Source organism: Microcaecilia unicolor, chromosome 4 (assembly GCF_901765095.1).
Source record: "Microcaecilia unicolor chromosome 4, aMicUni1.1, whole genome shotgun sequence".
Classification (NCBI taxonomy): Eukaryota; Metazoa; Chordata; class Amphibia; order Gymnophiona; family Siphonopidae; genus Microcaecilia; species Microcaecilia unicolor.
The window spans coordinates 198,197,340-198,213,605 of NC_044034.1; the positions used below are offsets into that span (position 1 = coordinate 198,197,340).

At 42.5% G+C, this 16,266-nt stretch overlaps 1 protein-coding gene across 2 annotated transcripts in view; it reads left to right on the forward strand.

The window, feature by feature from the left end:
- CARS1 (cysteinyl-tRNA synthetase 1) overlaps positions 1–16,266 on the forward strand; it is a 256,464-nt gene that overhangs the window by 59,085 nt on the left and 181,113 nt on the right. The window lies entirely within an intron of this gene.

Sequence of the window (16,266 nt, forward strand, 5' to 3'; positions counted from 1 at the left end):
ATTTTTTTGTATTTGTTCTCACAGATTTTCTGTAAATAGATACATAATGAAACTGAAAAATGATGCTAGGGTCCACTTTAGGAGTTGGCACTCAAGAAAAAGACCTAGGTGTCATTGTACACAATACGCTGAAATCTTCTGCCCAGTGTGCGGCGGCCAAAAAAGCAAACCGGATGCTAGGAATTATTAGGGATTCAAAATAAGACAAAGAATATCATAATGCCTCATAGCGGAATTAGAAAAGGTTCAAAGAAGAGTGATAAAGGGAATGGAACTCCTCCCATAAGAGGAAATGCTAAAGAGATTAGGGCTCTTCAGAGTGGTGTGGAGCTGAATTCATTTTTCACTCATTCAAAAAGTATAAAGACCAGGGGACACTCAATGACATTGCACGGAAATACTTTTAAAACAAATAGGAAAAAGTTTTTCAATCAAAGAATAGTCAAGCTCTGGAACTCGTTGCCGGAGGATGTGGTAACAGCAGTTAGTGTATCTAGGTTTAAAAAGGTTTGGACAAGTTCCTGGAGGAAAAGTCCATAGTCTGTTATTGAGGTGGATGTGGAAGAAGCCACTGCTTGCCCTGGGATTGGTAGCATGGAATGGTACTACAAACTGGGTTTCTGGAAACAGGATACTGGGCTAGATGGCTGTTCTTATGTTCTTATGCCATTTAAGTTCTGGTTATCTAAGTACCATGCTGTGCAGCTATGTATGAATTCTCTTCACTACACTCTTGTGCTTTGCAGAGGGTGAGATAAGAATCTTGTTTGTCTAGTCACTCCTGTCTTCTTTAACATTCAGTAGGAATTAACACTGACACTTCACTATGTATAACTTTGTAAATTACTGTTCAAGGAGTTGTGGAAGTATAAACTCTAAAACTGGTTTTTCCTTTTTATGTTTTCCAATCCAGTAGAATATTGGAAAGATATAAGGGCCTGAGAATATCTATCTGGGAGCAAAATAATTCTCTAAAAATTTAATCAAACAGGACCAAATTTGGTATAGGTGAAAAGATGCACAAAATTCACACATGGGCTAGTTCACACTTGGAGGGGGGGGGGGTTCATGATAAATATCACCCCCCCAAAATGGCTCAATGCATTTCTATGGGAGAATCGGTTCCAATTTCTGCAGCAAATTTCCTCTTTGAACTGCCTATTCTCTTGGTCACAAACACACACAGAACCAATGAAGATTTTACAGATATACACTCAAAGATATGCATAAAACCATTTGTTAACCAACAAGCCATCTTCTGCATTCCAGAATCTAAGTTAGATTGCAAATCTTGAAAAATTGGCAAATAAATAAAAAATGTAATCGGCATAAATTTGGTAATTTAAATCCTAAACCAGCATTAACATTACACAATAGATCAAAATACATAATCAACAAAAGCGCAAACAGATTTGAACCTTGAGGAACACCTTACTCCAGCAATATCCATGCAAAGACTTAGCTGTCAAACTTCATAGACCTGTATCATATTTCTCCTCAGCTGTCTTTTCTCCAAGCTGAAGAGCCCTAGCCGCTTCAGCCTTTCCTTAGAGGGAAGTCGTCCCATCCCCTTTATCATTTTTGTTGCCCTTCTCTGTACCTTTTTCTAACTCCACTATATCTTTCTTTTTTTTTTTTTTTTTTTGAGATGCGACAACCAGAATTGAACACAATATTCGAGTTGCACCATAGACCGATTCAAAGGCATTATAACTTCCTCACTTTTGTTTTCCATTCCTTTCCTAATAATACCTAACATTCTATTTGCTTTTTTAGCCGCCGTTGTACACTGAGCAGAGGGTTTCAACGTATCATCAACAATGACGCCGAGATCCCTTTCTTGGTTGGTGACTCCTAACATGGAACCTTGCATTACGTAGCTATAGTTCGGGTTCCTGTTTCCCACATGCATCACTTTGCACTTGCTCACATTATCTGCCATTTAGTCTCCCAGTCTCGTAAGGTCCTCTTGTAATTTTTCACAATCCGCTTGCGATTTAACAACTTTGAATATCTTTGTGTCGTCAGCAAATTTAATTACCTCACTAGTTACTCCCATCTCTAGATCATTTATAAATATGTTAAAAAGCAGCGGTCCCAGCACAGACCCCTGAGGAACCCATCTACCCTTCTTCATTGAGACTGACCATTTGTTCCTATTCTCTTTCTATCCTTTTAACCAGTTTTTAATCCACAATAGGACACACCATCTCATGACTCTCCAATTTCTTCTGGAGTCTTTCATGAGTTACTTTGAATTTTCAAAAGGTGTTTGACAGATACACAATATCAACTGGCTCGCCTTTATCCACATGTTCGTTCACCCCTTCAAAGAAATGTAATAGATTAGTGAGGCAAGATTTCCCATCACGGAATCCATGTTGGCTTTGTCTCATTAATCCATGCTTTTCAATATGCTCTGTAATTTTGTTCTTTATAATAGTCTCTACCATTTTGCCCGGCACTGACGTCAGTCTCACTGGTCTATAATTTCCTGGATACACTCTGGAACCTTTTTTAAATATCGGTGTTACACGGGCTACCTTCCGGTACCATTCTCGATTTTAAAGATAAATTATATATTTCTAACAATAGTTCCGCCAGTTCATTTTTCAATTCTGTCAGTACTCTGGGATGAATGCCATCTGGTCCAGGAGATTTACTACTCTTCAATTTGTCAAATTGCCCCATTACATCTTCTAGGTTTATAGAGATTTCATTCAGTTTCTCCAGCTCGTCAGCTTTGAATACCATTTCTGGCACCGGTATCTCTCCCAATTTTTTGTCGCTGAAGATTGAAGCAAAAATTCATAATCTCTCTGCTATGGCTTTGTCTTCCCTGATTGCCCCTTTTACCCCTCAGTCATCTAGCGGTCCAACTGATTCTTTTGTCAGCTTGCTTTTAATATACCTAAAAAAATTTTTTACTATATGTTTTTGCCTCCAATGCAGTCTTTTTTTCAAAGTCCCTCTTTGCCTTCCTTATCAGCGCTTTGCATTTGACTTGACTTTCCTTATGCTGTTTCTTATTATTTTCACTCAGTTCCTCCTTCCATTGGCTTAAGTACATAAGTGCATAAGCATCGCCATGCTGGGACAGACCAAGGGTCCATCGAGCCCAGCATCCTGTCACCGCCCCTCCTAGAAATAGTGTATTATTCCTTCGTCCATTCAATAACATTCTATGGCCTTTTCCTCCAGGATGCCGTCCAACCTTTTTTTTGAAGTCCGCTAAGTTAACCGCCTTAACCACTTTTTCCGGCAGCGAATTCCAGAGTTTAACTACGCGTTGAGTGAAGAAAACCTTCCTCCGATTCATTTTAAATTTACCACACTTCAGCTTCATCACATGCCCCCTTGTCCTAGTATTTTTGGAAAGCGTAAACAGACGCTCCACATTGACCCGTTCCATTCCACTCCACTCATTATCTTATAGACCTCTATCATATCTCCCCTCAGCCGCCTCTTCTCCAAGCTGAAGATATTCTTTTAGTTCTAAAGGATATTCTTTTAGCTCTAAAGCTTCAACCATGCTGGCTGGCTGTTTGGTCTTCCTCCCTCCTTTCTTAATACATGGAATATATTTGGCCTGGGCTTCCAGGATGGTATTTATGAACAGCAACCATGCCTGATGTAAATTTTTGACCCTCGCAGCTGCTCCTCTAAAGATTTTTTTTTTTTTTTTCCACCGTTCTTCTCCTTTTTGAAAGTTAAACACTAACGTATTGGATTTCCTTTTATACTTACTCCAAAGCTAATATCAAATCTGATCATATTATGATCACTATTATCAAAGCGACCCCATCACCTTTACCTCCCACACCAGATCATGTGCTCCACTAGGTCTAGAATTTTTCCTTCTCTCGTCGGCTCCTGTACCAGCTGCTCCATAAAACAATCCTTGATTTCGTCAAGGAATTTAGCTCCCTAGCATGCCCCGGTGTTACATTTAACCAGTCATTATTGGGATAATTGAAATCACCCATTATTATCGTGTTGCCCAGTTTGTTAGCCTCCCTAATTTCCAATAACATTTCTACATCTGTCTGTTCATCTTGGCCAGGCAGACTGTAGTACACTCCTATCACTATCCTTTTCCCCTTTACACATGGAATTTCAATCCATAGGGATTCCAAGATGTGTTTTGTTTCCTGCAGAATTTTCAATCGGTTTGATTCAAGGCCCTCAACCAATTCGATTCACCCTATCACTACGATATAATTTGTACCCCATATGACAGTGTCCCACTGGTTATCCTCCTTCCACCAGGTCTCAGAGATTTATTTATTTATTTATTTGTAACATGTGTATCCCGCATTTTCCCACATATTAGCAGGCTCAATGTGGCTTACAAAATACCGTAATGGTGGACGCCAAGTACGGTGGGTTGTAAACAAATACAATTAGAAAAAGGGTCAGGTAAGGTAGGGGTAAATGGATGCAGTAAGGGACAAGGAAATAAGAAATAGAATATTCACTGCAATGTATGTATAGATGCATTGTAGAGTTGAGGCATTTAAATAGAATCAATAGGGTAGGCCTTGCAAAAGAGAGAGGTCTTTAAAGTTCGCTTGAAGTTTTGATGGTTGCATTTGCGTACTTAAGTAAGAAAAATTGGATGCATAGGTTGATTTGTATCTGAGTCCAATGCAGCTTGGATAGTGAAGGTTCAGGTAAGTATGTGATGAACTGATTCTGTTTCTGGCAGGAAGATCTATTAAATCAATCATATATCTTGGGGCGTCACCGTAGATTATCTTGTGGACCAGAGAGCAAATTTTGAAAGTAATGCGGTCCTTGATAGGGAGCCAGTGTAGTTTCAATCGAAGAGGTTTAGTGCTATCAAATCTTTTTTTTGTTGACTATCAGTCTGGCAGCTGTGTTTTGGGCTGTCTGGCGTTTTTTTCATAAGCTGTACTTTACAACCCACGTATATTCCGTTGCAATAATCTGTGTGGCTCAATACTATTAATTGTGTCAAGTTACGGAATATATCCCTCAGAAAGTAGGGTCTTGTACGTTTAAGTTTCCACATAGAATAAAACATCTCCTTTATACTGGCATTAACTTGGCTCTCTAGTGTAAGGTGGCTATCAATAATAACTCTCCTAAGATTTTCAGGCTATCAGAAATAGGGAGAGAAAAAGTAGGAGTGTTTAGGGTTGTAGGCTTGTAATTTTTGTATGGGGATGAGAGGATAAGACAATGTGTTTTTTCGGTGTTTAATTTCAGTTGACATGAGTTAGCCCATGAATCCATAATGTTCAAGCAGCGAGCGATGTCATTGGAGATATTGGAGAGATCATGTCTGAAGGGAATATAAACTGTGACATCATCAGCATAAATAAGCGATTGGAAGCTCTGGATAAAAAGTTGAAGAGAATTGGTGATAATGGGGAACCTTGGGGTACTCCACAATGTGCATTCCACAGTGATGAAATATTTGCATTTGATTTAACTTGGTATGTTTTGTGTTTTTGTTACATTTGTACCCCGCACTTTCCCACTCATGGCAGGCTCAATGTGGCTTACATATACAAGTACTTATTTGTACCTGGGGCAATGGAGGGTTAAGTGACTTGCCCAGAGTCACAAGGCGCTGCCTGTGCCTGAAGTGGGAATCAAACTCCGTTCCCCAGTTCCCCACGACCAGAGTCCACCACCCTAACCACTAGGCCACTCCTCCTTCCAAGAAACCCTTGATCCACTTAAATATGTTACCTCCAATCCCGAGGTGATCAAGTAAAAGTAAGAGTATTCTGTGGTTTATCATATCGAAGGCGCTCGACATGTCGAATTGGAGGAGGAAAACACTTTTACCTATTGCAATTTCATGTTTGAATTTTGTTGAAGAGTGACTAGTACAGTTTCTGCACTGTGTAAGGGGCAGAATCCTGACTGTGATTCATGCAGTAATGAGAATTTGTCTATGTAATCTATTAGTTGTGGAATGGATGCAAATGGATGATAATTGGTTAGGTCGTGATGCTCGGTGAAGAGGCCTTGTTGGAGCATGTAGTTCAGGTAAGATGTAAGATCTTCAATGAAACACTTGGGTGCAGATTTAAGTAGGTAGCTGGGACAAGTAGCCAGTTTACAATGTTTTTTGGAGAATCTCCATATGGCTTTGGTGACGACTTCAACAGTGATCTGTGCAAATTTAGACCAGTAGCGGTCAGCTGGATATTCTTCGTTGGTTGGATTCATATCATTGATGAAGCTATCAAAATCAGTGTTGCGTTTAGGAAGTGTATTACGTAAATTTACTATTTTATCCCTGAAGTAGCTGGCCATTTCATCTGCAGGAGGGATGCCTGAATTATTTGCTCTGATTTGAGAGGTATCTAGCATCGTACTTGCTAGATGGAATAATTCCTTCAGATCTTTGCAGATGCCTATTATATCTAATTTTTCATTTAGTGCAATATATTCTAACTCTCCCATCTTATTTCTTAGGCTTCTGGCATTTGCATATAGACATTTCAAACTGTTTGTTCTTATTTACATCATGCTCAGTACTTGACAGTATTAATTTGCAATCTTTTGTCTTATTTTTATTTAAGGACACCTGATCTACTATGGTCTCTTTTGCAACCTCACTATTGGGATACCCTATCTTCCGTGTTTTGGTGATATCTCTAAAAGATACCTTTTTCCGAACCATGCGCTTTTGAGTGACTGTCAGCCTTCTCCCAGTCTCTAGTTTAAAAGCTGCTGTATCTCCTTTTTAAATGCCGATGCCAGCATCCTGGTCCCACACTGGTTAAGGTGAAGCCCATCCTTTTGGAATAGGCTCCCCCTTCCCCAGAATGTTGCCCAGTTCTAACATTACCAACAGACTTGAAAGCAATCAATGAAACAACTATCTTTCGAAAATCTCCGAAGACATTCCTCTTCAACAAGGCATACAATGAGAACCTACAGCCTCACTAAGTCACCTCACCAACCCACTCAATTATGAACGCTTACCTTCTACAACTACCCTTTTCACTCTCTTCCTTCGTCTTTTTTTCCTTCCTAATCGCTACGCATTACTAATTGTATCTGATCTGATATCCTGAATTGACAATGTTAACAAATCTATGTAAGCCACATTGAGCCTGCAAATAGGTGGGGGAATGTGGGATACAAATGCAATAAAAAAAAAAAAATCTAAAACCCTCTTCCCTGCACCATCACCTCATCCATGTATTGAGACTCCGGAGCTTTGCCTGTCTCTTTGGCCCTGCTTGTGGAATGAGTAGCATTTCAGAAAATGCTACCCTAGAGTTTCTGGATTTGAACTTTCTACCTAAGAGCCTAAATTTGGCTTCCAGAACCTCCCTTCCACATTTTCCTATATCATTGGTACCCACATGTACCAAGACAGCCGGCTCCTCCCCAGCACTATCTAAAATCCAATGTATGTGACGCGTGAGGTCCACCACCTTCGTACCAGGCAGGCAAGTGACCAAGTGATCTTCACGTCCACCAGCTACCTAGCTATCTACATGCCTAATAATCGAATCACCAACTACAACAGCCATTATAACCCTTCTCACATGGATGCTAGCTCCTAGAGACACATCCTCGGTGCAAGAGGATATTGCATTCCCTGGTGTGCTGGTCCTGTCTATAAGCCTACTTCCTGCCTTACCAGGGTGATGATCTCCTTTTAGAAGGCCTCCCTCCTCCAAGGCAGCACAGGGGCTGTCAGATTGGAAGTGGGACTTCTCTGCAACGTCCCTGTAGTCCTCCTTTATATACCTCTCTGCTCCCTCAGCTCCTCCGCTACTCTAGCCTCAAGAGAACGGACTTGTTCTCTGAGAGTTAGGAGCAATTTGCATCAAGCACACACATATAAAATCTCACCAAGTGGGAGATAATCATACATGTGACAATGCAAAAGACTGGATAGCACCCCTCTCGCTGCAGGACTACTGTCTGCATCTTAGTATTATAGAGTTGTTTATGTTTCAACATTTTTATGGCTTAAAAATTCAAAACTCAATCAGACATAAATTGACAATTATCGTCCAAATTCTTCAACCTTTTTTTGCAAAATTGATTGAACGTGCTGTGTTTCAACAACTCAATGAATTTTTACAGCAGCATGAAATTTTAGATCAACATCAATTTGGATTCTGAAAGGACCATGATACTGAAACATTATTAATATCTTTGTTAGACATTGTCAGGACAGGTTTTGATAAGGGTACTAAGTTTTTCTTTGTTACCCTGGATATTTCTGCAGCTTTTGATACCATTGATCATTCTATTTTGTTGAATTGATTACAATCGATCGGATTATCCGGCTTCGTATTAAGCTGGTTTAAATCTTTTTTGAAAGACAGGAATTTCTGTGTGTTCAAAGGAACAGAAAAATCGGAGTCTCTGGTGTGTTTGACAGGTGTTCCACAAGGCTCCTGTCTTTCAGCAGTGTTATTTAATCTTTTTCTTTTATCTCTATGTACATTGTTGAGATGTTTGGGGGTGCAATACAAGATTAAAAAAAAAAAACAAAACCTGTTTGATCTGATTGTATAATCTGACTGTGTTTCAAACTATTTGTGTTTCAAACTGGTTTATTGATATCTGTGAATCTGAAAACTAGATTTCTGATTTCAAACTGCCAGCAAGTATTAGAAATCTTTCTTTTGCCAAGTTTCTGAGCTCCTTCCTCCCCCCACACCATCCATCTCGGCTCACCTGGCTTTTTTTCTGCAGCCATTTTAAAAGCACAAGTGTGTTTTCTGTGGAGAGCTGTGTTGCTGGTCTCTGGCTGGGAGAAACTCAGATAAGACTTGTGCTGGCTATATTTGTGGCTTTTCCTACCCTAGAACTGTGGTTTTTGTGCACATCTCTACCTACTATCCTTGTCTTCCCCTTGTCCCAATCAGCTTTGTAGAAAAGAGGCTTAATACAGGCCTAAGATAGGTTTTACAGTAAACACATTCCACAAGTTTAGGTTTATACCCACCCACCCCAAGACTGACACTTCCTAAATCCCTATTCTAACTATACTACTTATCACAATTTAACTCCACCCGTATTACAACTGTCTCAAATTGCTGAGGAGTAAAGTTAATCTTGTACACTGTCAAGCCCCATCATAAAATACCTACTCATACCCATTCAACAAATCAAGATGAGTTTTATTCTCTAATAATTGTGGAGCTTTAGTTTCAAGGCCAATCATCTGGAAACTTAAGGCTTGTCCTATCTGTAATCAGCTCGCTAGTTTAAAACAAGAGCTCAGTAAATTAAAGCAGGAATTAGATGCACTTAAAGCAACTTCTAAGACTGCACAAAATCAAACGAAATTCACACCACTGCCTCAAAGGATAAAACCACCTAAGAATAGATGGTTCACAGTAGGCTCAGGCAGACTTTGTCATGTGACACAGAGGCATACACCCTCACAAGTGTTACCCCTACAGAATTCTTTTGCTCCATTAGAGCTCTGTGAGGTTCCTAAAAATAGAACTGAGCCAGAAGAAACAGCAAAAACAAAAGAAATTAAGGTGGAACAAAAAGATATGGAGGGACCCAAAATCAAAAAACACACCAAAATATCAAATGTTGAAACTCATACCAGGAAATGTAAATGGAAAGTGATGACCACAAATGCTCGCAGTCTTGGCAACAAAGTTCATGACCTTCAAGCCCTGATGTTGGAGGCAGACTTAGACGTTGTTGCAATCACAGAGACATGGCTCAATGGTTCCCATGAATGGGATGCAAACATACCAGGATATAATCTATTTAGGAAGGATAGAGAGGGTTGTAAATGTGGAGGAGTAGCTCTATATGTGAGAAATGATATCACAGCAACCGAAATGACAGGGACCTGGGGTAAGGAAGAAGCGATATGGATCACCTTAAAAAAAGATGATAGAACCTCTGTCCACGTGGGTGTTGTATACAGACCTCCAACACAATTGGAAGAATTAGATAGAGACCTGATTGCAGATATTCAAAAGTTGGGAAAGAAGAGAGAGGTGCTGTTGCTGGAAGATTTCAATCTGCCGGATGTAGATTGGAAGGTTCCATCTGCGGAATCCGAAAGAAGTAGAGAGATTGTGGATGCTTTCCAAAGTGCTCTGCTCAGACAAATGGTCATGGAACCCACGAGGGATGGAGCGACGCTGGATCTGGTGCTCACAAATGCAGATAGCGTGTCAAATGTCCGAGTGGGTGCCCACCTGGGCGGCAGTGACCATCAAACGGTTTGGTTTGATATGACGGCTGAAGAGGAGGGTGGCCACTCATAACTCAAAGTCCTGGATTTCAAGCATGCTGACTTTAGTAAAATGGGGGAATACCTAAGGAAGGAGCTGGGAGGATGTACTAGAAGTGGAAGGACAGTGGTTCAGGCTGAAAGAAGCTATAAATAGGGCCACAAACCTTTATGTAAGGAAAGTAAATAAAAGCAAAAGAAAAAGGAAACCGCTATGGTTCTCCAAGCAAGTGGCTGAGAAAATAAAGGCTAAAGAGTTCGCGTTCCAGAAATACAAAAAAACTCAAGACGAGGAACACTGGGAGGAATACTGGAGGAAACTGAAAGAAGCCAAGAGAGAGGTACGTCTGGCGAAAGCGGAAGAACAAATGGCTAGAAAGGTAAGGAGGGGTGACAAAAATTTCTTCAGGTATATTAGTGAAAGGAGAATGACTAAAAAGGGAATTGTGAGACTCGTGTCTGCCCTGCTGTGTGCTGTGAAAAAAGAAAATTGCTTTGCTGGCGTCGGGCCTTCTCTTGCTATGTCCCGGCCTCTTTTGAGGTAACTTTCTATTTCCTTGAGGGTGGGACATAGCAAGAGAAGGCCCGACGCCAGCGAAGCGATTTTCTTTTTTCACAGCACACAGCAGGGCAGACACGAGGCTCTGCCTGCGTCGCTGCATGGATTAAAAACAAACGCAGGGTGGTGGCAGGAGAAGAGGGCTCTGTCGCTCTCCACGGGGTGGGGGGGGGGGGCTCAGATGGGAGAAGGGGACTGGGGAGGGGAGTGCTTATAGGGGCTCTCAGAGGGGAGAAGGGAATTGGCGATGAGTGGGGGAGCTCAGAGGGGAGAAGGCAATTGGGGAGGGGTGGGGGGGAGCTCAGAGGGGTTCTCTGAGGGGACAAGGGAATTGGGGAGGGGTGGGGGGGAGCTGAGAGGGGTTCTCTGAGGGGAGAATGGGTCTGAAGCTGGAACTGGGGTCTGACAAGGGGGCAGGAGGGAGAATGGGTCCATGCCTGGGGCAGGTGGGAGAATGGGTCTGGGGCTGAAAAGGGGGGATGCAAAGCATGTGGTGGATGAAGGGGGCTTGAACTGGGGGCTGAAAAGGAGGGTATTTGGGATAAGGGGGCTAGTGCTGGAACTGTGGGCTGAAACGGGGCAGGGGCTGAAACTGGGAGCTTTAAAGGGGACAGGGAGAACTGGCTGGGGCTGAAGCTCAGGACTGGTGAGAGAAAAGGGCTGGGGTTGAAACTAGGGGCTGAAAAGGGGGACAGGGAGAAGTGGCTGAAGCTCAGGACTGATGGGAGAAAAGGGCTGGGGACTGGTGGGATAGTGGGGCTGAAAAGGGGGGCAGGTGGGAGATGTGGGCTGGGGCTGGAACTAGGGGCAGGTGGAACTGGGGGCTGAAAAGAGGGGGCAGAGAGAGAGGGGACAGACCCTGGATGGAAGTGGGGAGCGTGAGGGAGGGCAGACCCTGGATGGACGGGAGAGGGAGGGCAGACGGATTGAAGGGGCAGAGAGAAAGGGCAGATGGTGGGTGGAAGGGGGAGAGAGAAAGAGGGCAGACTGGGGCAAATGGTGGATGGAAGGGAGAGAGAGGGCAGACAGTGGATGGAAGGGGCAGAGAGAGAGGGCAGACAGTGGATGGAAGGGGCATTAGAGAGGGCAGACACTGGATGGCAGAGAGAGAGCAAAGACAGATCCTGGATGGAAGGAAGACAGTGAAAAGAAGATGAGGAAAGCAGAAACCAGAGACAACAAGCTGTAAATATATATTTTTATTATTTTGCTTTAGGATATAGTATTGTAGCTGTGTTGTTTATAAATAGAACATGTAAATAAGGTAATCTTTTTATTGGACTAATTTTAATACATTTTGACTTAACTTTCAGAGAACAAAACCCCCTTCCCTCAGGTCAGGATAGGATACTGTAACAGCACTATACTGTACTGACCTGAGGAAGGAGATTTGGGCCTCTGGAAGCTAAATGTATTACATAGTAGATGACGGCAGAAAAAGACCTGCACGGTCCATCCAGTCTGCCCAACAAGACAACTCATGTGTGCTACTTTTGTGTATACCCTACTTTGATTTGTACCTGTGCTCTTCAGGGCACAGACCGTATAAGTCTGCCCAGCACTAGCCCCGCCTCCCAACCACCGGCTCTGTCATAGACCGTATAAGTCTGCCCAGCACTAGCCCCGCCTCCCAACCACCGGCTCTGGCATAGACCGTATAAGTCTGCCCAGCGCTATCCCTGCCTCCCAACCTCCAGTCCCACCTCCCACCACTGGCTCTGGCACAGACCGTATAAGTCTGCCCCGCACTATCCCCGCCTCCCAACCTCCAGCCCCGCCTCCCACTACCGGCTCTGTTATCCAATCTCGGTTAAGCTCCTGAGGATCCTTTCCAATAGCCCAATAAAAAGGTAATATTTTATTTTCTGTGTTTGTTTTATTTCTATTTGTTAATTTGTAAAGTGGTGATTGGTATTTGTTAGTTTTTTCAAATTTACATCTGCTGTCTTTATATTTTGCACAGTACTAGGGGACATTTTCTGTTTCTGTGGTGTTGCATTGTATGCAGAGTCTGGCAGTTTAATTTTTGTCTAAATAGAAAGTTTATGATTACTTATTCTATAGTGGATTAGGGTGTATCTGTGTTTGTGAAAAAGACATGGCTTTCGGTTGGCATTGACTGTGCAGGATGGACGATCTGTACTAATCTGTCTGTTTTCATTTTACAATAGGTAAATTGATGTTCTAGTGCTCACTGTAGTGTTTAAGATGCTTTCCTTTTCCTTGTGTGACTCGTACAAATTACTGCTTATGGTATGGTAGAATTGCTCTATAGGTCCTGAGTGTTTTGTATTCTTGGTATGCCTAGTACTAGATTTTTTTGGGTGGGGGTGTTAAAAAATGACCGGCCCCGGGTGTCAACTACCCTAGGTACGCCACTGTTTTATACATCAAAGGTCCGAAATTATGGAATGCTTTGCCCATTGAACTTTGTTCAATACAAAATATGGACCAGTTTAAAAAAGCATTGAAAACTCATTTATTTCTTTCGGCTTTTGGTTCCTCTGATGTATGAATTATTTAATACCATGTAAATTTTAATCTGCTGTATGTTTGAATTGTAGAGTGTTTTTTTGTGTAAAGAAATAATTTTTATTGCTTTTTTTGTATATATTGTATGTGATTTGTTCCCTGCTTAGACTTTTAAAGATATAGCGGGTTATAAAGTTTTATTATTATTAAAAGACAGATACCACAAACAGGTGCGAAAGCAGTAGAAACCACATATATATATACAACTCTCATACAAAGCAAACAACTTCAACTTTACCCCCATAATCCCCCCCAACAAGTAAAGTATACTAACAATGTAGTTATCTGCCCTAAGAACCATCCCTGCTTCTTATCTGTGGAAAATAGATAACATAACCCCCCCCCCCAAAGAGTGGCCTAAGGGCTGAAACTCTTATTGAACCATAATTAACAGGAGTTGAGATGTCCTAACAACATTTATAAAATATTAACAATGAGGCTGCGAACCCTAGAATTAAGCATTTGCAAGTAAGGGTTCCAAATCAACAAGAAACTTCGTACGTGTGGGGGACATCCTCGACTCCCTAGCCTCCCAAGAAGCCAGAAAATGCACCTGATTTCTCTAGTGCCAGAAAGCTGTCCGATACTGTAAAATAACTTTCCTTGCTACCAAGTGCAGCATGTCTAGGCAGGGGGCAGAAGGTTCTGGGTTTATCCAGCAAAGGTTGCTCTACCATCCTTCTTAGATCACATTCCAGTAATCTAGACAAAAAAATCTCCTAGCCTGTACCCCAAAATTCTGAACACATGGGCCACAACTAAGAAGCATGGAAGAAAGTTTGAAGAGGATGACCACATTTGGAACAAGTAGTCTCCCCAATTTTCCCCATGTGAACCAGTTGTGCTTTGGACATATATGCCCGAAGTATCATGTATACCCACATTCCTGAAGTCTCACATCTGTAGTTAGGGTAAGGATACCCCGAAGAGTTGCAGCGACATCCCAGCTCTTCAGAGGGGCCCCCTGACTCCACCGCTCACCTATTTTTCAAAGGGGAGAAGTCTTTGCAGAGATCTCTTTTTTAATGAGAGCTTTATGAGGCCCTGAAACACACAGAACTGAGTCCGGCGCCTCCAGAAAGAAGTCCCGAATCTAGGAACCTAAATGGCACCTCAGGAGAGACATGTCCAAAGTGGATATGTAATGTTTAATTTGTGCATATGGAAAACGATCCCTTCAAGTAGATCCCACCCGATCTTGTAAGTTCTCGAACGGGAGCGGAGCTCTCTCTTCCCCAATATATGTTCAAGCAATGAAATCCCTCCCCTCTCCCAAGTGACAAAAGTAAAATGATCTAATCCTGGTCTAAAGGCCCCATTTCCCCGAATGGACAACTGATCTGAAATAGACGTGTTCCCTACCAGCACTCTCCATACCTCCCTTAAAGGCCCGAGCAACATGCTTTCTCGTAGATGAATAGGGGTCTGGATTCTTGTGTGATGTTGCAGAGAGAAAAAATTATACGGGACATAATACAAATGTTCCAGTTCTACCGGAGTCTGTGTCTGCCCAAAGCAATCTCCCAAATGTCATAGTAAGCACGCATGATTGTATCATTCCAAGTTGGGAATCCCGATACCTCCCTGCTTCCAATCTCCCAGCATGGTACCCATTCTAATTTTCGTTTTTTTTGCTCACCCAATTTCCGCTGTGTGTCCTCCATGAGGACTGAGACATTAAGGTGATACAATGACTTCACATCCATAGCCAGCTGAATACCCAAATATTTAAATGAACCCTCCGCCCTACGTAGGGGAAAGTCTGGGCCCCAAGAAGTTTGTAGCTGCAGGGATGATGGCAAAGCTTCTGATTTTTCTAAGTTTAGGTAAAAATGTGCAAAGTCCCTATATTCTCGAAAAACATCTAATGCTGTGAAGGATTCCCTAGGATTCGTGTGGTGTACCAATAGGTCATCGGCGAAAGCCACCACCTTGAAACAAAAGGGGCCAATCTGAATACCCCGGACGTCTGGATTTGCCACGATATCCCGAAGTAAAGGGTCCAGTGTTAACACAAAGAGGAGAGAAAGGGGGCATCCCTGCCTAGTTCTCCGTAACACAGGGAAAGTCCGAGATTCCAGCCCATTGACCAACACTCTTGCCCTGGGCGTAGAGTATAGCGCTCTAATGGCCGAAACAAAACGACTCGAAAAACCATATGCTTTTAGAGAGGCAAAGAGAAAATCCCAATGCTCTCAGTCAAAAGCCTGCTCAACGACAAAACTAATAAGCAGTGACTGAAGGTTCTTTCGATTTCTATATTCCAGAGTGGTCAGTATCGTCCAAAGGTTTTTAGCCTCGGAACGACCCCCGACAAAGCCTACCTGTCATTTGTGTAGGAGACCGGGTAAGATCTGGGCTAATTGGTTAGCCATAATTTTTGCAAGTAGCTTAATCTCATAATTCAAAAGCGATATCAGACGATAAGACTCTAGGGTCCCTACCAGGCTTGGACAAAACAATAATTTGCGCCATTGATAGTTATGGAGGCAAAGATTTTGTCTACAATCTTGTTAAATAAGTTAGTGAGTGGAGAAACTACCTCTGCACACAGAAGCTTATAGAATTCTGCCCTAAAGCCGTCCTCGCCCGGGGCCTTATGCAAGGGGCTGTGCTCGATTGCCAGAGCAACCTCATCCTCTGTTGTTGGGGCTTTATTAGAAAGCCCCGTCGTCCTGCCTAGTGGAGGGCAACGAGACCGTGTCCAGATAAATCTCTCCCAAGGGACCTTCATCTGAGGATGAATCATAAAGGCGACGGTAATAGTGATAAAAAAATGTCATACACAGCCTCGTCAGAGTGGGTTCCAATTCCCCGATCGTCGAGGAGCGTCAGGATCTTATGTTGACCTCCCCTGGGCCAAACAAGCTGAGCCAGCAAACGCCCCGTCTTATTCCCATTCCTATAGAGCATATACCGATAGTACATCTGCAACTTAAGAGCTCGCTGATGAAGA